This window comes from Eptatretus burgeri, chromosome 3 (assembly GCF_056783735.1).
Source record: "Eptatretus burgeri isolate ZD-2024b chromosome 3, Ebu_testis_v1, whole genome shotgun sequence".
Lineage (NCBI taxonomy): Eukaryota > Metazoa > Chordata > Myxini > Myxiniformes > Myxinidae > Eptatretus > Eptatretus burgeri.
In genome coordinates this window covers 70,856,620-70,879,050 of record NC_140963.1, presented here as the reverse complement: position 1 = coordinate 70,879,050, position 22,431 = coordinate 70,856,620, and the positions used below count along the sequence as shown (strand labels likewise).

General features: G+C 35.5%; 1 protein-coding gene, 1 long non-coding RNA gene and 1 pseudogene across 6 annotated transcripts in view; 2 read left to right on the top strand and 1 right to left on the bottom strand.

The window, feature by feature from the left end:
* The window catches only part of OSCP1 (organic solute carrier partner 1), a 94,246-nt gene that overhangs the window by 22,929 nt on the left and 48,886 nt on the right, over positions 1–22,431 (top strand). For 2 of the 5 annotated variants that reach the window (XM_085873900.1, XM_085873894.1), the window contains exon 3: positions 4,217–4,339. The exons of the other annotated variants lie outside the window; for them this stretch is intronic. The gene's annotated coding sequence lies outside the window, so the exon portion shown is untranslated. The remainder of the gene's footprint in view (positions 1–4,216; positions 4,340–22,431) is intronic. 5 annotated transcript variants of the gene reach the window in all.
* The window catches only part of LOC147030153 (uncharacterized), a 53,148-nt gene that overhangs the window by 13,428 nt on the left and 17,289 nt on the right, over positions 1–22,431 (bottom strand). The gene's annotated exons all lie outside the window — the stretch shown is intronic.
* On the top strand, positions 1,333–2,835 carry LOC147030154 (uncharacterized; annotated as a pseudogene).

Genomic DNA, 22,431 nt, shown 5'->3' with positions numbered 1-22,431 from the left:
TGATAAAATAGGCCAATCAGCATTACCGTATTTGACGCTCAGTGAAATTGATGATGTAGTTTCACAGAATAACCCAATTACGGTCGCTGTGCCATTGCACTGCGAACCAAAGATGGCCGCACCCACGGAATGTATGCACATAGATTCTACAACAAAAAGTAACTTTATCGTGTTCAATAATGAATCGTGGAAACGATTTGTCGATTTCGCTAGCAAATGGGTGAATTACGACTGCAAAGAGAGTGATATAGTTACCGAGATTGCAACAAAGCTTGGTATTGATTTTCACGATACTGCTACATGCATTGCGGCTCAGCCCTCGCCGTCGAGTAACATTGGCTACCACTACAATTGCTACAAGCGCTTCTGTGACATCAGTAAAATCAGAAGAAAAGAGAAGTCATTTGCAAAGAAATCTACTTCTCAAAGACAATGTATGTGTAAACTCATCCACCATGCATTGATAATGACTTAAAATTAACTTATGTAACGTAAGATTGGACATGTGAATGATGCATCATTCATGATGATGATGATTTGGTAGAAGACTAAGTTAGTGACTTTGTATCATGTTCAACTTGCTGTAGTAGTACAATTTTACTGTAATTTTGGAATCATGGTTATTCAGGGAATTATAACTGTCAATGATTTGATATTAAACTTAAAGCCATTATTGGAGGGGGTGGAAATAGACTACAGGAACTTTTGCAAATCTGTTAACTGGGGATCAGCGAAGCAGGTGCATACAACAGCCTTCACTTCCATGTGTGTTTCATTCAAATTCACCTCATATCTCTTTGTAGCCTCTATAGTGAGGCTATATATACTTTTATGAAACTGTAAGTATAAATTTCACGGAAAAAAAAAAGTGAGGAAATATTCGCTTGGTTACAAAGAAATCTTACATAAACAAACATGGAAATACCGTACTGTTGTTTTAACCGGAATCGCTGGTCCCTCTCTCACAAATGCACAAAAATTACTTATGTCTGCCCTCCTATAGCATGCTGGCTTGTATTGTAAGCAAAGGAGAGAATGAAAAGATTTGTTGGGAGATATTACATAACACAAAGTCCATTTCATCTAATTTCAACCAGTTTTCCAGAAATTTATGGAAAATGTTGAATTTTGAAATGCCTGTCTAATAAAAGGCATTTAGACTATATTCTGGCTACAAAAGAGGTGTTTGGAGATAAAAAAAAAATTTACAACACAATATCTATTATCTAATATTGTAATGTTACATTTTAAATAAATAAGCAATCTAATTGCATTCTCTTTGGTTGTCTTTGCATCTTCTATAATTTCATCAATGCAAATACAGGAACAGCCATGAGCATACTGGATAACCAACCAAGTGACTTACACGGAGGACAGCCAAGCCAAAAGCGTGTGCTTCATTCAGATGGCAAGGACAGCCAATGAGAGTGGAGAAAACGTCACGTTTCCAGAGGAGTGCATAATTTGCCACTCAAACAAGTAAAAACATAATAATATAACTGGTAAAAGGTCAATTGTAAGGTTAGTCAAATGTGAGCTTATTTGTGGTGGGCAGCTCCTGGAAGCTGCAAAGCAAAATGAAGACATTGCACTTTTACAGCAGATACAAGGTGAAGATTTGGTAGCCCGTGAGTTGCAGTACCATCGTGACTGTCACAGAGCCTACACAAGGTTCCTGAGTAAGCCGTGTAAGTCTTTGACACCCATTCAGAGTAGCTACATGAATGCTTTCATTGTATTCAGTGAAGAAACGGTGAAAAAAAGATTAATTCAAAATAAAGAAATCTTGACTTTGTCAAGATTAAACCGTATATTTATCCATGAGATCAAAGAGGTTGAAAATGTGGATGCTCCTTATAGGACCTGGAATTTAAAGACGCGTCTGCAAAGAACATTCCCGCAACTTGTGTTTGTCACGCCCGCCAATAGAAGCATGAGTGACATCGTCTTCAGTAAAGGACTTTGTGCAGAAGACCTAGCTGAGGAACTTGTTGATGACACTGACACTACTTCTGCAGAAAGTTCAACAGATGATGCAGAACCAATTGAAAGAGAGAGCAATGGATCCCAGCCAAACAGTCTGTGAATGTTATTTAATGCTGCCTTAACATTGAAGTTATCAAGTGACAACAAGAACCTCACAGTCCCATGGCCACCTGTGGCAGATGACTTGATGCTGGATAAAGTTAAGACCCTTGTCTCATATCAACTGTTCGACTTCTTAGCGTGGGTGGTTGGTGGTTCAGACAGCCCCGAAGTAGAGCAATATGTTGCGGTTACAGCAGACACTGGAAAAAAAACTGTCAATCATTTGTTAAATGTTGCTATTGCATCTGGTGTAATCATCATTTTCCAGGTATTGACTATTATTCTATTTCAATCTAATTATTGTCATTCCTCGTTAAATGAAATAATCTAAAACTCATGCAAAATAAGATCATAATATCATCTTTAATAAGAAATTCGTGAAGTCCCAGTTCATCTTGATTTTGTTGTAAAAAAAAAAAAAGTCATTTTGTTCTTGCACTGTTGCTTTAAATGAACTAATTTTCACATCTAATTAAATACATCAGTGTTCACTGTGAAGGATATGTCAACTGATGTAATTATGATGAACAATATTGTACAGATTATAATAATTAACATGAGTGACTATGGATGTACTTGATAACTAAATAATATTAAACATAGTATCGTATGAGATAGAAATAACATGAAAGTTGCAAATAGCAATGTGACTAGAGAGAACTTGTCAGTGTTGATCATTTGACTCACATTTTTGTGTATACAGTGATCCTGATGTACAATACCCATAAAATAATACAAGGAAGATGATTATACAGATTTAAATACTTTGCATTATACTAACATTTTTGTTCTGTGTGAACACAACAAAATATTATGCAGTATATGTATGTCATATTTGTGATTACATGTACTGGAAGATCATGCTCTCACTGCGGTCTCTCATGTCCTGGGTCTTAACACCTGCGAAGTGATAATTTGAGATGGATAAAGATTAGTATGTGAAACTTACAGTTCTGCAACATTACAACAGTGTACCAGCATTACAACTTTGCCAGCACCTTCTTGTTTTGTTGTTGCTTGTTTGTTCGACTTCTTCACCGATGCGGTCTTCGACTTCTTCTCCGACACCATCTTCTTCCACGACGGTGTGGCGTGGTTGTGGTGGTGGTGGTGGTGGTCATCGTCGTCGAAGAAGACGGTGTCGGAGAAGAAGTCGAAGACTGCATCGGCGAAGAAGTCGAACAAATAAGCAACAAGCAACAAGCAACAAGAAACAAGAAGGTGCTGGCAAAGTGGAAGTCGAAGTCCAAGTGGAAGTCGAAGTCCAAGTGGAAGTCGAAGAAGATTGTGCTGGTGAAGGTGTTGTCACGTAGCGTCGCGTGGCGTCTTCTTCAACAGCTTGGTTTATTTATTTATTTATTTATTTATTTTATATCGTCTCTTTCCCGAGATGCACTCGAAGCCAGCGGCAGCAACAGCTAACAGCAAACAGCTAGGTTGAACCCAAGCAAAGAAAAGTACAGCACAGCACAGCTCGGCTGTTAGTGCGAAAAGGGAAAAGGACACCACACACATGGGCGAGGCGGGAAAAGGGCTCCAAAAGGTGCTCCACAAGTACTCTCCGAGTGCCGGAGAGTGCGCGGAGAGTGGCGGCGGGAAGTACATCGGAGGAACAACAAGAAGCTTGGAGATAGTTTTTTTTTTGCTCCTTTTTTGCAAATATGCACTCTTTATGTACGTTCAACACTGTATGTGCCAAAGTTTGTTCATGGTTTAATATATATATATATATATATATATATATATATATATATATATATATATATATATATATATATATACACATACATACAGGGTGGTCCTTCGTTAGGGGGTAAATTTTCGAATTCATTTATTTTAAGCTCCAACCCCCAGAATTCGTTGGAATAGTCGAGAAAACTCTTCTGGTGTTTTTATTTCAAATTTCAACAACATTTACCTCTCCATCATTGACCTTGAAGTTTAGCCTCAGTTTCTCGGGGCGGCTGACATTAGAACGACGACGTATCAACCTGTGCTGAACTTTAAAACGCTACTGTAATGTCCAATCGTCTCTTTTGAGTGATACGTCGATCTGTGTGTTTGTGTAATGTGTAATGTGTATTACTCGTTCTTCTCACCGCCCCCCTACCAATTTTTTTTTTTTCAGGGTGAAACTTCAAGGTCGATGAGGGAGGGTAAATGTTGTCCGATTGGAAAAAAAAAGTTCACCAGGAGAGTTTTCTCGACTATTCCAATGAATCCCGGGGGTTGGAGCTTAGAAAATCCGAAGGTGAGGAATAAGGACCACCCTAATATATATATATATATATATATATATATATATATATATATATATATATATATATATATATATATATATATATATATATATATATATATATATATATATATATATATACACACACACGAGGTGTGTTCAAAAAGTATCCCAGCTTTGTTCATAAAAAATACTCGTATCCAGATACAACAAACTCACACTAATCTCCTTCAAAGTAGTCCCTTTGGGCTGCCACACACTTCTCCCAACGGTTCTGGCACTGTCGGAAGCAGCGCCGGAACGCCTCTTTTGGGATGGCGCGCAGCTGGTCCGTTGCATTCTGCATGATGTCTTCTCTGGACTGAAATATGGTCCCTTTCAGGGGCATTTTCAGCTTGGGGAAAAGCCAGAAGTAACACGGAGCCATGTCGGGAGAGTCGGGAGCCTGACTAAGCACAGGGTGTTGTGTTTGGCCAGGAAACTCTGTATCAAATGTGAAGAATGGGCGGGTGCATTATCGTGATGGAGCTGCCAATTGACCGCTGCCCACAATCCGGCCGTTTGCGTCGCACAGCGTCACCAAGGCAACGCAGTACCTCTTGGTAGTACTCTTTGGTGATGGTTGTGCCGTGTGGTGCGTACTCATGATGAACCACGCCACTGGAGTCAAAGAAGACTGTCAGCATGACTTTGACATTGCTGCGGACCTTCCTTGCATTTTTTGGCCTCGGGGATGTTGGATGCTTCCATTGTGATGACTGGAACTTGGTTTCTGGGTCGTACCCATAAACCCAGGTCTCATCGCCAGTGATCACTGTGTTGAAGAAGTTGGGATCGCTGTTCACAGTCTCCGGCATGTCCTGTGCGATCTCCAAACGGAGTTGCTTCTGGTCGATCGTTAGCAGCTTTGGCACGAACTTCGCTGAGATTCTCCTTAAGCCCAAATCCTCAGTCACAATTGAATGAACGGATCCAATGCTGACGCCCACCTTCTCTGCAAGTTCTCTGATCATGATTCCACGATCCTGCATCAGCAGGGTCCTCACTTGGTCAATGACGATCTCATTTCAGGATGTTGAGGGCCTACCAGAACGTGCTTCACTTTCCACTGAGGAGCGACCATCTTTGAAGCGGTTGTACCACTCTTTTATCTGTGTGGTGCCCATTGCTTCGTTCCTGAAGGTCTGTTGAATCTTGCGGATCGTTTCCACTTGGGAATCGCCAAGCTTTACACAAAATTTGATGCAGTAGCATTGTTCAAGTTTTTCCGCAATTTTGTCAACAACGAAAATCCGACGGCGCTCACTAACACTTCCTCACTCATCGGCGGTCTGTCGGCGACTGACAGCTTCTGCAGGCGGGAAAATATTCACGCATACGAATTAGGATCGCCTACATACGTGCACCAAACCACGCCTCCCAAGCTTCATTTGTTTACGCACGAAAAATTAAGGTTGGATACTTTTTGAACACACCTCATATGTATTATATTGTTGCGGATTCGCGCCCGCCGGCGTGCGAACGGCCACGTAACTCGAATCGCGGCACGTCGCCCACCGGACGGACAATCCAGTCGTGACCCTCTCGGACTAACGCCGGGAACCAGTCACGGGTGGACCTTTCGGTCTCACCGCGATCGTGCCAATCGGCTCCCGCGTGGGATAGGGTTGCTCGCCAAATTCGACCTACCTAAGTACCCACACGGAGGGTAGACCGGGCGATCGCACCTCGCCACAGGTCGACTTCGGACATGGGCCACTTAAGCGACCCGTTCCGTACTATCGGGATAACCGAGCGGTGTTATTCGTCGACCTCGACGGTTTGATTAATTATCGGGCGTCTTAACCCACGACCAACCCTTTACGTGAAGCAACATGAGGATTCAATGGAAGAAATGACGAAGCGAAGCGGGAAAACAGTTCAATAATAAGCACATTTATTTCGCGATGAACAGAAAGCACACATATACAATTCCACCAAAAGCACATGGAAAAGAAGAAGACAAAAAGCAAATGCAACAATGCAGATCTAATACCGACTACGCGAGCACACGGCAACACTTATACAATTTTACTTCACAGACGGCGCCGACAACACATATTCCCAAAGCAAAAGAAAAGAGAACCACCCTCCAGGATGAGGGGGTAGGCGGGCCTGGGGCCGAGACCGTGTCGGGCCTACCCGTCTGATGATGAGACGCGGAGCGGCGGTGGTTCCTCAACTCCGCGGGCCTCGCGGACAGTGTCTGGTAGGGGGTGGGAAGGGGGCCCCCTTTTGTCGCACTATCTCAGCGCGGGGGGAAACAGGAGGGGGTTGCTGATGCTCGGGGAAAGGAGGATTTCACAAAATCGTGGGTCCCGCGACGAGCGTCTCCACCACGACCTCGGTCGCGCCGCCGGCCTTTCTCTCCGCAGTTCCCCGAATCCGACGCGAGCACCCCCTCGTCCGCCTTCGCCGCCGCCGCCTCTCCACAGCTCCGTCCTCTTCACTCCGACTCCGCGAACTCCCAACTGCACTGAACTGCTCTCTTCTCCACTTCCAACTCCACTCTTCCTCCTGCGAACTCAACTGCCTCGACTGACGAACGCGGCCCCTTATATCCCCCGTGGCCTCGCTCCTTCATCTTTGACCCTCTGCCTCCGACCTTTCACCTCTCTTGCTGGCTCCCCATTGGCCCGAGGAAAAGTGGGCGTGAATGCTTTTTGATCCATGAATTTGCATATAGCGACCGCCCTCCAACGCCCTGGAGGCGGGGCCAAATCGCCCCTCGCTCACCGATTGGACGGAACAAAAGTGGGCGTGAGTCGTTTTTGATCCGTTTTTCTGCGGAAAGTCCGCGATGCTTTTGAACACGCTGCTCGGTGCGCGCTCTACACGAGTCCAGCATCGGTGCCCACGAGTGGCGCGAGATGACGGTGATGCGATGGTGGCGAGTTGTGACGGTAAAGGTCGTGGCGGTTGTGGTGAAGCGGCGTTGTGGTTGGTGGTTGTTGTGTGGCAGCTGGTCCAAAATAAAGATAGTAAAAGAAAAACGGCTATCCTGAAGAGTCGCAGCCCGAGTGAATGACATTTATTCCCTCTAGACAACGGGTTTGGGCCTAACTACACATATACTTACCGAGATATCTCACCTAAGGGACCTGAATGGTGGTTTGTGAATTTCGTCAACCACAACAATATATATGTATTATATATATATATATATATATATATATATATATATATATATATATATATATATATATATATATATATATATATATATATATATATATATATATATATATATATATATATATATATATATATATATATATTATATATATATATATATATATTATATTATATATATTATATTATTTATATATATATATATATATATATATATATATATATATATATATATATATATTATATTATATATATATATATATATTATATTATATATATATATATATTATATTATATATATATATATATATATATATATATATATATATATATATATATATATATATATATATATATATATATATATATATATATATATATATATATATATATATATATCCTGGTGTTGGCACAGTGGTTAGGGCAGCGGCTTAGGATCCAAAAGGTCCTGAGTTCAAGCCCCGTTAGGCCACTGAATTAATACACCAGGGGGTTGACTCAGCCTGTCATCCTTCCGAGGTCGGTGAAGTGAGTACCAGTGTACTGGGCCGGTGTATACCCCGGTTAAAATAGGCGTACCATATCCCTGTGTCGTAAGAGGCGACCAGGGTTGCGTCAGGAAGGGCATCCGGCGTAAAACATGTGCCAAATCACTATGCGGATCATATGGATGATCCGCTGTGGCGACCCCTAACGGGAGCAGCCGAAAGAAGAAGAAGAAGAAGAAGATATATATATATATATATATATATTTATATATATATATATATATATATATATATATATATATATATATATATGTATATTTATATCATATATTTCTATATATATATATATATATATATATATATATATATATATATATATATATATATATATATATATATATGTAAGTAGGGTGAATATACTGATTCTGGCTCACTTTTCCCCATGTAAATGAATGGGGGATTTTCAGCGATTCCCTTTTTTTTCCCTAAAAATAAACCCCCTTTTTATCCCAAGGTATATTTATTTGTCTCCCCTTTTAACTTGGAGGTTGAACCTCATTGAATTGAACACCTGGGGGTTGAACAGCTCACTCATTGAACCTATAAAGATTTGTTCATTCTCAAATTCCTTCAATAGTTTAATTTTCTTTGCACAATAATCCCCATCCAAAATATTGACAAACAAAACATTTGAATCTTTATATTTTTGAAGATACCCCTTTTGTGCCATTACGAAATGATAAACTTCTCTTAATGCTCTTGTTTGACCACCTCCTGAGCCACAGGTTATTTTTTTGTTAAGCCCCGCCCACTTTTCTTTAAGCCCCGCCCACTTTTGCTAAGCTCCACCCACTTTTTGTGAGGTATTTTTTCTAAGCCACGCCCACTTTTCTAAGCCCCGCCCACTTTGCTAAGCTCCGCCCACTTTTCATGAGGTATTTTTCTAAGCCACGCCCACTTTTCCTAAGCCCCGCCCACTTTTGCTAAGCTCCACTCACTTTTCATGAGGTATTTTTTCTAAGCCACGCCCACTTTTTCTAAGCCCCGCCCACTTTGCTAAGCTCCGCCCACTTTTCACAAGGTATTTTTTCTAAGCCACGCCCACTTTTCCTAAGCCCTGCCTACTTTTGCTAAGCCCCGCCCACTCTTACATCATTTCCAGTTCATCTCTGACTCACAAAGAAATCACTAGAAAATTACAGGATGTTATGGTTTTGAAAAATTTCCCAATGAAGGCTTGCCTAGGCTTGCCCAGGGAATTTCCAAAGGAAACCACACCCACCAGTCTTTCTCTATAAAAGCTTCAAGCCCAGGCTCCATTTTAAACATTTGTTTTTGCTGGCAATGGTGTGCTCTGTGCTTGCCTGGAACTCTCTGTCTTGTATGGAACTAAACCTTCAAGTTGATGAACTGGATTCAAACCTCTTATCTGTTGAGGTAAGATTTTTATTTTCCTATTTTCAAACTTTGATTGAAGCATACTCATTTAATAATTAAATAACTTAATTAATACATTATTATTTTCTCTCACAGGAAATTGTATCTGAAATACAAAATGAAAATACTGCTTTTGCTACAACTTGTCGGGAAATTGTTGGCTTGGTTGAAGACCTTATGAGCGACCAAGACCTTGAGTGGGATGACTTTGGTGTTCCTTGGAACTCTCTGTCTTGTATGGAACTAAACCTTCAAGTTGATGAACTGGATTCAAACCTCTTATCTGTTGAGGTAAGATTTTTATTTTCCTATTTTCAAACTTTGATTGAAGCATACTCATTTAATAATTAAATAACTTAATTAATACATTATTATTTTCTCTCACAGGAAATTGTGTCTGAAATACGAAATGAAAATACTGCTTTTGCTACAACTTGGGGCGAAATTGTTGGCTTGGTTGAAGACCTTATGAGCGACCAAGACCCACAGAACGAGTTCGTCCTTGATGACCCAACCAAAGAGTTATACCTTGGAGACCAGCAAAATCCTGAAAAAGAGTTTTACAGCAATAGTACTCATTGTGAGTTATCAAGACAATACCCACTGAACAAGTTATACGTTGATGAGCCAGAATACAAGTTTTACCTTGGAGACTCACAAATTTTGAAAAAATCAGTAAATGAGTTCTGCCTTGATGGTTTAAATAACTACCTTGGAGACTTGGAAAGTTGGGTTTATTTTGAAGACTTGAAATGCTACCACTCTTTGGGATTTAAACCTATCAAGAAAGTTCTTACTCCCTCTTTCTATGTTATCAAACCTGAAAGCCTTAAAAGACAGAATTGGAAGAAGAGAAAAAAAAAAAACGTAAAAAATATATATATATATATATATATATATATATATATATATATATATATATGTGGAAATCTCATTTTGAAAAAGACATTGTGTTGGGTGAGGATTGAGTTGGGGTTGAGATTTTGAATGTGAGGGTTGGGGTTGAGATTTTGAATGTGAGGGTTGGGACACACACACACACATACACATCAACAAACAAAAGTTAAGCCTTGACTATTCAGTTGAGGATTCTGTGTTTGGGGTTCACAGATCTAAGAACGTCCACCCCTTGACACACATTATATACTGTTATACACCTCGGACTTGGCCCTCGAGTGTCCACAACGGTGTATAGTAGGAGGGAGTGAAGCGCCAACCTATTGCTCCCATTGCACACACACACACACACACACAAACAAAAGTTAAACCTTGACTATTCAGTTGAGGATTCTGTGTTTGGGGTTCACAGATCTAAGAACGTCCCCCTTGACACACATTATATACTGTAATACACCTCGGACTTGTCCCTCTAGTGTCCACAAAGGTGTATTATCTGCTTAGTTTTGTCTTTTGTAATTCCTGTGAATAAAATGAACCTAAAATCTCTTCCCCTTCCAAATCATATATTTTATAAGTCCAAGGAACCGTATCTATTACATCAACAATTTTAAAAAGTTCTTTCGTCCATCGTTCAGTAAAACCCTTTTCAAAATGAGATTTCCACCTATATATTCTTACGATATCACCAACTTTGAACTTAGGTTTTCTGACATTAATCTTTTTCATATTTTAATTTTGTAAATGTTTCTGATGGTTTCATATTTGTTGACGTGTGAATCGTGTCATTATACTTATCCACAATATCCTGAATAAAAGATGACCATTGTTGTGAACCGAGTTGTGTGAATTTTTTATATAGTCTCTCTTTTAAGGTACAATTAAAACGTTCAACAACAACTGCCTTCCCTTCATTAAAGGTACTGTATAATGTAATACTGTTATTTTTTAGAAAATTCATAAATGTCTTGTTATAAAACTCTCTACCCTCATCAGTCCACAATTTTTTAGGTTTTCTCTTACTTTTATTAAATATCTGTTGAAAAGCTAACATAAGAGTATTACCTGTTTTGTTTTTTAAAGGGACAACCCACGCATATCTACTCCTCAAATCAATAACGGTTAAAGCATACTTGTACCCCTTATCATTATTGAGTTCAATCAAATCAGCAGACCAGATATAATCAACTCCCTTGGAATAAACTTTCCTTCTCTGAAACTTTGTGAATATTGGTTTATGTAATTCATCAGCTAATTGCTCTTCAGTCTTAATGGCATCATTAGAGCCTATAAGTTTTTTGAATTTCCAAGTCCAAGTTTCAATTTAGCACTAATCATCTTCTTCACGATGAACCTATCAACTTTTTCTCTCAAGGTTGGATTTTGTATCAGAGACAAATTATACAACATTTCTCTATCGGCTTCATGCTTTTCTTCCAACGTTGTGGTATTCCCATAATCAATATCGTGTCTCATGCACACTTCATCAACTCTATTGATTGGTTTACTCCAGGATTTAGGATTGTCTGCCTCATCTAATCTTTTATCCAAGTTTGTGCCTGGACCACAGAAAGAATACCCTGGAAGATGTAATTCCCCTGGTATTCCAGTAGTTGTAAATTTACTTCCTGATAAAAACTTTTGTATATCTCCTCCGAGTTTGTGTTTGGAGATAAATTGATTTTTTTTTGAACCACACACCGAACATATACCTTTTTGTATAACCCTGTTATTTTTACTTTTAATATATGAAATATTTTTAGTATTAGTTTTCTTTTTACATTTGAGACAATAACTCATTTATTTATATGAAAAAGTCCTGCAGAGTGCAAAAACCTTTTTAGTTTCCAACATGCACATTTGAATCTTAATTTTTAAAACATAAAGAATCCGTAGAAATGCCTTCACTCTCTCCTCCATTTATTTCAGAAAAAACTTGAATTAAAATGAATAGCTTGTCGATGCTAATAGTTTTGTCGAAAGTATTGTAAATAGACTTGTTAATTCTTTGTATTCCTCCTCAGTGGGTTGAGTTATTTTCTGTAATACCTCTATTCTTTTTTGAATCTCACTGGTTTCCATACTATAATATTTATTTATTCTCTCTCTTTCCTCCCTCTCTCTCTCTCTTCTCCTTTTCCTCCTCCTCTTCCCTCTCTTCTTCAACTCCTTCCTCATCCCTTACTATCCTTGAATCGTTTACACCCCATAGAATATTATACATATATTCATCAGGATTTCTTGTTATTCCTGTATCAAAATAATTTTTTTTACAACAGGAAACCAATAAAATTTCTTTTGAATTTCTAAAAGAGCCTTACCTTTTCTTAACTTTATAATTTTTTCATTATTTAACATTCTAATTAAATCTAAAGTTGTCGGTTTATCAACATCAGCATAATGCCAATCTTTTATTGAAAATACTTCATTCTTATGTTGTAGAACATATTTATTAAAATACCGAATACCCTTTTCTTGAAGGTATGCTTGGACACAGAAATGATAATTTTCTTGAAGCCTTCTTGCTGTCATTTATGTATTAGAAATATATGTCAGAATAATATTATGGCATGAAACACCTCCCCATCTTCCCATAGTTAAATCATTTTGTATTTCCTTACTTATTATATATAATCCTGTTTTTTCTGTTTTCATGAGATAAACAAGGGCAAAACCATTATTATATTTACCCTTATTAAATTCTTTTATTTGTTGTTTACTAATCGTGGCTCCACAAAACTCATTCTCGATACCAAGTGCATAATATTCTTCCTTACGAGACTGATTTAATTGTTCCAGGTCTTCGAGGTTAATTTTAAATGACCAATTATACCCTAAATCATTCATATCATACCCCCATTGTTCTATTCTCATACAAACGATACGCCCTTCTTTATAAAAATTTATTTTAATTCGAACTGTGAATTCTGTATGACCTGGTGATAATATCAACACTTCTGTATCTTTGGAATACACAGCCGTTTTATTTAAGTATATATATTGTGATAAATCGCTTAATCTCACCAAGTCATTCGCGTCAGTCGGGCTTGGATAATTTTTTAATTTATAAGCATTTTTCATGTTAATATTTTTGTTTATATTATATTTATGTCGTTCAGCCTGTGCCTTTGTATAATAATTTGATAAATCAATATCCAGTTCTTGAGATACACCAAAGATAGAACCATCTTTACCAACATAAGTCATTTATATTAGATTAAAAATAATATCATAAAATTTTTTATTTTTGTTGAGTTGAAATAACACATATAGACATAATTGACCACAACACTTGGAATTTAATTCTTGGACTTGAAATGTTTGATAAACACCATTCTGTAAGAATTTTATGACTTCAACAGGTGGTGGAAGACCAAAACTATCAAAATAATATTTGTCTTGACTATTAAAAATACAAACCCAATGAGAACCGTTCCCATCATTATCTTCTAAGTTCATAATAATATTCTTTGTATGTTTCGGCACATTTGTTAATTCATCTCTCATACAAATAACCACATTATGAATTTTTAATTTCTTACAATATTTGGCAAGTTGTAAATTTGATGTTGTATTCTTTCCAAATTCTTTCAACCACTCATCAATGCTCATTTATTTATTAGAAAGATATAATCCATTACCTCTTTTCGTTAATTTTACACCTGCTTGTGCTATAGAAGAAAGCATATCTCCAACTAACAATCTCGCTTTATCAGGCAGACCTTCAAGTTTTTCAGCAAAATCTACAATTACACCACTTCCACTAATTTGTTTCTCCAACTCTTTGTTATGTCTTTCCAATTCTTTTTGAGCCTGGAGTTGAGCCTTCCTTTCGTTGGCAGTTTTGACCGCTGTTGAAATACCACCCGTCAATGCTCCAACCGCACTTAAACCAGCAAATAAAGGAATTAGAAATGGGAGAAATCCTCCACTCGTCTCTCTTATTGAATATTTTTTCAACATTGGTTTTGTCATTTTAATTTTAAGTGAGCCAGTGTCATTCAAGATTTTAACCTGTTCTCTTGTGAGCAAAACATCAATTCTTACTGCTCCTTTTCTCTGAATTGTATTAACGTTAATCGTACAAGGCTTTTGATTTTGAACACAAGATGATAGTTTATGAAGATTGATTTGATTAACATATACCCCAGTTGGTACTTTGCCACTCATTTATTTAACAAAAAATTATGTGAGACTAATCATCACACCATTATCTGTATTAATCTGCAATTCTGTTTCTTCCAAAAGCAAACAATATGTATCAACTTCTTCACTCTCTCCTCTTTCAATGTATAGGGAAGTATCCACTCGATTAGACTTTATAGTTTCCTTTTGAGCGCTCAGGTCAAACGCATAGATTGTATACAAACTTTTAAATGCTGTCATATCCAAAATAGGTTCTTTATTTCCATTACTTTCACACACCTTTTGGTAAGACTTGTATGCTTCAGCAAAATCATTTTTTTCCCAATTAATTTCCAATCTATCTCGTGGATAAAATGTTCCATCTAGAGAAACGCGAAGTTGTTTCACCTTAGCATTATCACTCAATGCATTATTCTTATCAGTCGCAGTATCACCATCTGGCTTTTTAAAAATCATCCACAGATATCGTGGCTTTCCTTCCAGAACACCCAAATTCCACGTGTAAGTAGTTTGGTTGAGTTTAACGTGTTGACATCTTCTTTTGAGGTATGATACACTGAGTGGTTTCTTTGAGTTAAGTCTTCGATTCAACATCTCTTCTGTTTTAAGATTAGGAGTATATTCACTGATATACCAACTCATCTCCTCAATTACAAATTTATTCTGTTCACCAAAAGCACTACCAACACCAAAAAGCAATCTATTTTCATTATCATTCCTTTGTAGTTGAAATCTAATTTTAAGACCATACAGAACTTTATCATAATCACAAAATCCAAATATACCTTTAAGAGGAACTGCCACAGTAAAACTATTTTCTGCTTTTGTATCATCATTATACATTCCTTTCCTTTGAATATATCCAGGGTCTGTGTTTGTTCCCGTTGACATATCAGGAATAAAACCTTCGACAGACCCCTTTCCCATTCTATCACTGAATGTATAGAGTGTAAATTTCATCATTTCAGATACAGCAGAGACATAATCAACCGCTTCAACTTCTTGTGTTCCAATATACAATCGCACACTATCAAACATTTTCCAGAAGAAATCATTTACAAGTGTAGCGTTTGTGTTATTCCCAGTCTTAGTGAATTTAAATTTACACAACAAGAAACTTTCGGAGAGATTCAAATAGGTTTGTTGATTATTTATTTCAAAACTTTTTGTACCATTTGTATTCCAGTCTGTTCCAGTTATTGCATTTACCTTGAAGTAATCTTCTTTTTTAGTGGAGTTTGAGATAATAATAGTATCATCCAAATCATAGATACTATCAATTGCTTCCATACTTGTATTTGTTTACGAAAAAAGATGTTAAAACTTTTGAAACCCTGATCCAAGTATTTGAATTATTTTCTGTCGTTCTTGGGGGGACAACTGAGTTTTACCTTTCTTAATTTCTTTTATTGCTTGTAATTTATGAGATTCCTTCTGAGCATCTTTTATACTCTTTACAGCACCTGCTACATTTCCCACAGCAGAAGCAGTTGAACCAATTAGGTCTTTATGTTTAAGAATAGTTGAACCAATACCCATGAGAGTATCAATTATCCCATCTCCTCTAAATTGATGTCCGACACCCCTTTGTCTCTTAGGTTTATAGTATCCTCTACCAAGATACATACCTTCACCCTTGTAGTACGGGGAAAGGAACATCCCATCCCCTGTAATTATTTTATATTTTCCCAACTCGTGTTTCCTCACAATAACCATCGTATTTATTTATTGGAAAACTTCACGTAGGTGAATTCTGATGGATATAACTTCTCCATTAAAAGAAATCACACGATTATCTTGGTCGGTTATCCTAAAATTTACTCTGTGTATGGTTTTTCCTGACACAGGTAGATAAACCAAATTTTTAGGTTCCATATTGAATTTATAACCAATTGGGGTTGAGTATGCGCTGAATGAAAATATTGTATTTGTTTTTATTCCATCATTATAAGCACCATCAATCAAATCACAGTGAATTAACACCGAATTTATTCCTGAGGATATTTGAATGACATTATCACTGTAAAACGTCCCATTAGTTTCAATCTTTTTGAGGAGAAACCCAATAACTCTCTAAATGAATTATCAATTGTGAAATCAACCTTGTAGTTATTTTTAACTTTAATCGTTGATTTTGAAGTATGTTTTTGAATGTTTATAACAATATTTTTTGGTTCATCACCCTGTTCTTTCATAAGACGAGCAATTTCGGAAGATATTTGAGAAATCTCGTATGCTCCGGGTGAGACTGTTATCGTTTTGTATCCACTTCCCGGATTATAACTAAACTTGTCATTTTTCTCGGTTATATTAAATAAGGTATTATAAGTTTCCATGGATAATAAAGATGCCTCATATTCTTTTGTTGTGTCAAGTTGTAGTGGGTATGGGAATGAAGATGTGTGGTCGCTTGTTGTGAAATTAAAACTCAGGATTGTGCTTCTCATCTTATTTAATATGAGATAAAATGTCTTTATATTGAGATTTATTAATTATTTTCATGTTCATCAACTGGTCTAAAATGGCTGATGCTTCATTAAAACAATTGTTATTTCCAGCCTTCTTACTGCCTAACAACAATAACAGTCTATTAACTAATTGCGATGGGTCATTTGGAAGAAAACTAATACCTGAACCAAGGATACTTAAAGCCTGAATAATGTGTTTCTCCTTCTCATTCTTCCTACTTTTACCAGAAAGAATAACCTTATAATTTGGAGTGTTCAGCAAATCAATATATACTCTATCATCATTATTTTCCATATCCAATGGTTTATCAATATACTTTGATTCATCCCTCACAGTTGAACCTTGTCTTCCATCTTTTGTGAGAAGAAACATTAATCTCGGAGTTAGTTTAACAGGGGGTTGAGCAGAACTTAAGAACCTTAATTCATCATTAAATATCAATACCTTTTCTTGAACAAGATGAAATATTGCTGGTTGTTCTGTTGGAATGAGTCCTGCTTTGGTTTTTGAATCCGCTGAATATTCATTGTTTTGAACAGCATTCACAATATAATCAGGGGGTTGATTAATCTCTTCCAGTTGTTGAAATAAACCTTCATCATCATATTCTAATTCTCCTAAATGCTCTAATTCTTCCTCCGTCATTTGACTGAAATCTTTTAACATTTGAAGCTTTCTGGGAGTATATTCTACTGTGGGAACTGTGGAAACATCTTTCATTTTTCTTGGGAAGTTTTTAAAAGTGGTTTAAAAAATTTCTCTTGTTTTCTTTCAAATACTTCTTCGCCCGTTAGTTTCTGTCTGCGTTTCTTCTTTATGTCTTCCTGCTGTTTTACAACTTTTGAAACCAACTCTTGATGTTCCTTAAATCTTCTTGCTTTTTCTTTTGTATCCATTTATTTATTGTAAAATATCATTTAATGAATTGTAAAGATTAACAGGGAAATTTTCCTTTTCTTCATCATTCAAGTAGATGTGTTCAAATAAATCCTTTTCTTTAAATATTTCATCAAATTCTTTATTAACATTAATGCGAGTTGTAATTTCTTCTTCACTAATCCTTGCATCTCTGCTTTTCATACGTTTGCGTTGAGTTTCTTCATCAACATCAAAACCGAATGATAAAATCTTCACCCCGCTCAGATATTTAATAATTTGTCTCGTTCCTTCTGGATTAGTTTCTAATATCCCAACACCCCCAGATTTTAGTTTCCTTAACTCACTCTTACAATGTGAATATTTTGTTGTACCAAGAGAAACCTCCTCAAATATTTGTCCTTCATTCCTCAATCGCATATGTTCCTCCACTGAAATATAGTGATAATCTTCACCTTTTATTTCTCCAGGTCTTATTGCTGTAGTTGTTGTTGATACAATGCGTATCACGGGGTGTTTTTTAAGTAAATTTACAATATTCTCATTTGTACCACACAAGAACCTTGATTTATGAAAGTTTTTTCCAGAAGCAGATTTACCCACAAGATTTATAATAATAGTTGTCATTTATATATGTAATTGTTTATAAAACAAAAAATATATCCCTTAATATCTCATCTTGTTTCACAACAATATATTTATATTTTTCAGTCGTGTGCTTCATGTAATCCTCAAATTTCTTTTTACTACATAATGTAGAACAATTATCTCTCCAAAAATTATTGATATCTATTGAATTTAACTTGAATAAAATAAAAGTATTAGCATTGTTTCTGATGGAACGACGAGGAAGTTGAAAGTACGATTGACTAAGATAAATACAATTACAAGAAGAATGTCTCCCTCTTGTGTAGTAGCTGTCCATTACCGTTTGGTTTCTCTCATTAACACAATCATCAAAGATAACGAGGTTCTTTTTGATTTATCCAAATCTTGGGGAGACGGTATATCATCTGTATTATCACTAAGAATACAAGTTATAGGATTTGATTTCTTTTTACATCTCTGTGTATCACAAAATAGTTGAATTATATCTTCAATGTTATAATCATTTAGGTTTTTTGACGTTTAAATAAACCGATTATATCTTCTTTTTGAAGACCAGCATTAAAACCTTGTGAGAGTAGTTGATACTCTGGTTGAAAACTCGACTTTGTGAAAATTATTAAATTATCATAATCTAAAAAGTTGGGAGTGAGGAGCATTTTTAAAAGTAAGCAGGTTTTTCCACATTCACTTGAACCAACTATGAGACATCTTAATGAATTTGGGAGATTTTTATGGTTGTTAAATTTTATCTTATTTTCCCAAATAGGTAAAAAATCATTCATTTATATATTTAGAAAACAAGTTATTTAATTTATTATTGGCTTTTTTAGAAACTCTATATTTTATCCTAAGTTCAGGTTTAATTTCAAGATAATCCATTATTTTATTTATACAATATCTTGTGTTGATATTTCCCTGAAAATTACATCCATGAATAATATATAACAACAATCCTTTGAACATTTCTCTTATACGTTCAGTTTCTTCCCTTGTACGGAAAGGTGTGTTATCACCCTCATACTTTACATTCATTTCTCTAATCAATCTTGTAAAGTAATTCATTTTCGGTGTAAATCGAAAAGAATTATTTTCCTTTTTATATTTTTTATTATCATTAATTAGAAGATAATCACAGAATATACATTGTTTATAGGCTTTTGACTCTGTGTTTAATCCCCCTCTTTCACACGCAGGACAATTCTCAAATTTGTCATATGAAGAATCAGGAAAGTCTAGCATATTTATAAAGTAAAACTTTACTTAAACTGAAATTCATCTATACTTTCAGTTGTATATTACCATCGATATCGATATACTTTTTTTCATTATCAGATTCAACGACAACATTTTTTATATTAAAGGTAATTTTAAAATTATCGTTAACTACTATTGAACGAAATGTCATTTCACCTGATATATTAACATCCTTTATTTCATCAGGATTTACATCTTTAGGGTTGTTGAAAAAAATACAAATTTCTCCTTGCATATTACAGATGGTCTTATCTTTTCTTTCTAAAGCTTCATCCATAAGGTTTTTGTTCTTTGATACTTTTTCTTGTTTCATTGCTTTTTCTAGTTTTGAATATATTACTAGAAGGAGAGGAGAAACTTTTGTTAGAGATACTTTAATTGATGTTCTACCAGGTATACTAAAAGCCCTTCCACTGAAGGAAATTGAAGAACTCATATTATTTATCATAATAGTTTTTATCCAATAGTTGTTATATTTATCTTTGTTCAATTTTACATCCTTGACATATTTCTCAGTATCTTTAACAGATGAAGAGATTGATTGAAACTTGTCTTTTGTGTCTTGAAACATTGTATTTATTAAGTGAAAAAGTTGGAGGATAAAATGTTTTTAAGCACAGATTCACCTCTAAGTTAAACGAAATTTTCATCAAGAAAATTTTAGTTTAAGCAAAGTTTTATTCTATAAATATGGTGAATACAACGTACTGCGATGTTTGTAATCACGAATATAAACATTATAGAAAACACCTTCGAACCAACAAACACACATTTAATCTATTTCATCAAATATCTCCTCTTGAGTTGGAAAGAAAACATTGTGATATCTGTTCAAAGGATGTTTTGAAGAGTAGTTATAATAAACATCTTCAATCACAAAAACACAAGACAAATGAGTTTAAAGTAAAGGGAGACTATTATATTAAAAACACTGATGGGGCATTTAAAGGGCATATAAAAATAAGGATTTTTCAATTTGGAGAACCCGGTCCATCATCAATAGCTGAATCAATTGAAATAGTGAAACCCGATGTTGAAAAAATTATTAAAAAGACATTAAAAGAAATGAAAACTTTAAAGTTTTATATGGGAGTGAAAATGAATATGAAAAGACAAGATGAAGAACATACTCCTTATATGAGAACAGGTCTTCATTTTATAACATCATTTCAAGATTTTTTGAATAGTGGGGTTTATGAAGAACTATCAAGACAAGAGGAGGATGTTGATAATACAGTGGTAGGAAGTGGATTCAATATTAAAAAAAATAATCTTTTTAGATATACACATTCTAAAATCAAACCCTCTTAAAGCTTCTTCTTATATTGAATTACCAAAAGAAATAAAACTAAAGAAGGCAGTTGTTAATATTAAGAACAATGATAATAAATGTTTTCTCTGGTCTGTTCTTGCTCACTTTCATCCACCAAAATGTAATTCAGAAAGAGTAAAACAATATATGAAATATGAGAATACCTTGGACATTAAAGATTTTAAATTCCCAATGCCACTAACAGATATTCCTAAATTTGAGAAAAAGAATAATCTTTCTATTAATGTATATGGATTAACGGATACAAACAAAGTTCAAATATTAAAAATTTCAAACAACTATAAAAATGAAGAAACACACATTGACCTTTTATATTTTAGTGTTGGAAAGAATTCACATTACACATACATCAATAATTTATCAAGATTAATCTCTTCTCAGGTATTCAGAACAGCAAACAAAATATATCCTTGTAAGCGATGTCTTAATTCATTTCATACAAAAGAACGATTAGAACAACATTCAAAATATTGTAGTAATCATAAATCAGCTGTAATTACAATGCCTAAACCTGGTGAAAAGATTTCTTTTGAAGATTATAATAAATCTATCATGCACCCATTTGTGATATACGCTGATTTTGAATGTATCCTTAAAAAGATAAATACTGCTTCTCCTAATCCAAAAGAACCATATACAAATAAATATCAAAAACATATTCCTTGTGGTTTCTGTTATTATATCAAATCATCTGTTGGAGAAAAGTATAACAAACTTGAACATTATCGTGGAAAAAATGCTTCACAAGAGTTTGTAAAACGATTAGAAAAGGATTGTATAAGACTCACTAAATTAATGAAAGAAACAAATGAACCGATGAAATTAACCAAAGAAGAAAAATTAGAATTTAGAATGAACAATATCTGTCATATTTGTGAGGGGGAAATTAAGGAGTCTAAAGTTAGAGACCATTGTCATCTTACTGGTAAATATAGAGGTCCCGCTCATTCCTGTTGTAATCTTAATTATAAATTACCTTCTTTTATTCCAGTCTTTCTTCACAACAGCGCCAACTATGATACACATCTATTTATAAATGAACTTTCAAAAACACCAGGGAATATTTCTGCCATAACAAACACAAGTCAAAAGTATATTTCATTTTCAAAAATGATATTCACAAAACCTTTAACTCGTATTCGGTTTCTTGATTCTTACAAGTTTATGGGAACACCACTAGCCTACCTCGCATCAAATCTAAGCTCCACGGACTCTTTTCCAAATCTTAATTCATTCTTTCCAAAAGAGGAAATTCTCACTAAAGAGGAAATTCAGATTAAAGAGAGAATTCAAAGTAAAGAGGAAACTCTAATTAATGAAGAAATTCTAACTGAAGATGAAATTCTAATTATAAAGAAAATTCGAACAATGAATGAAATTCTAACTAAAGAGGAAATTCTGATTAAAGATGAAGTTCTGATTAA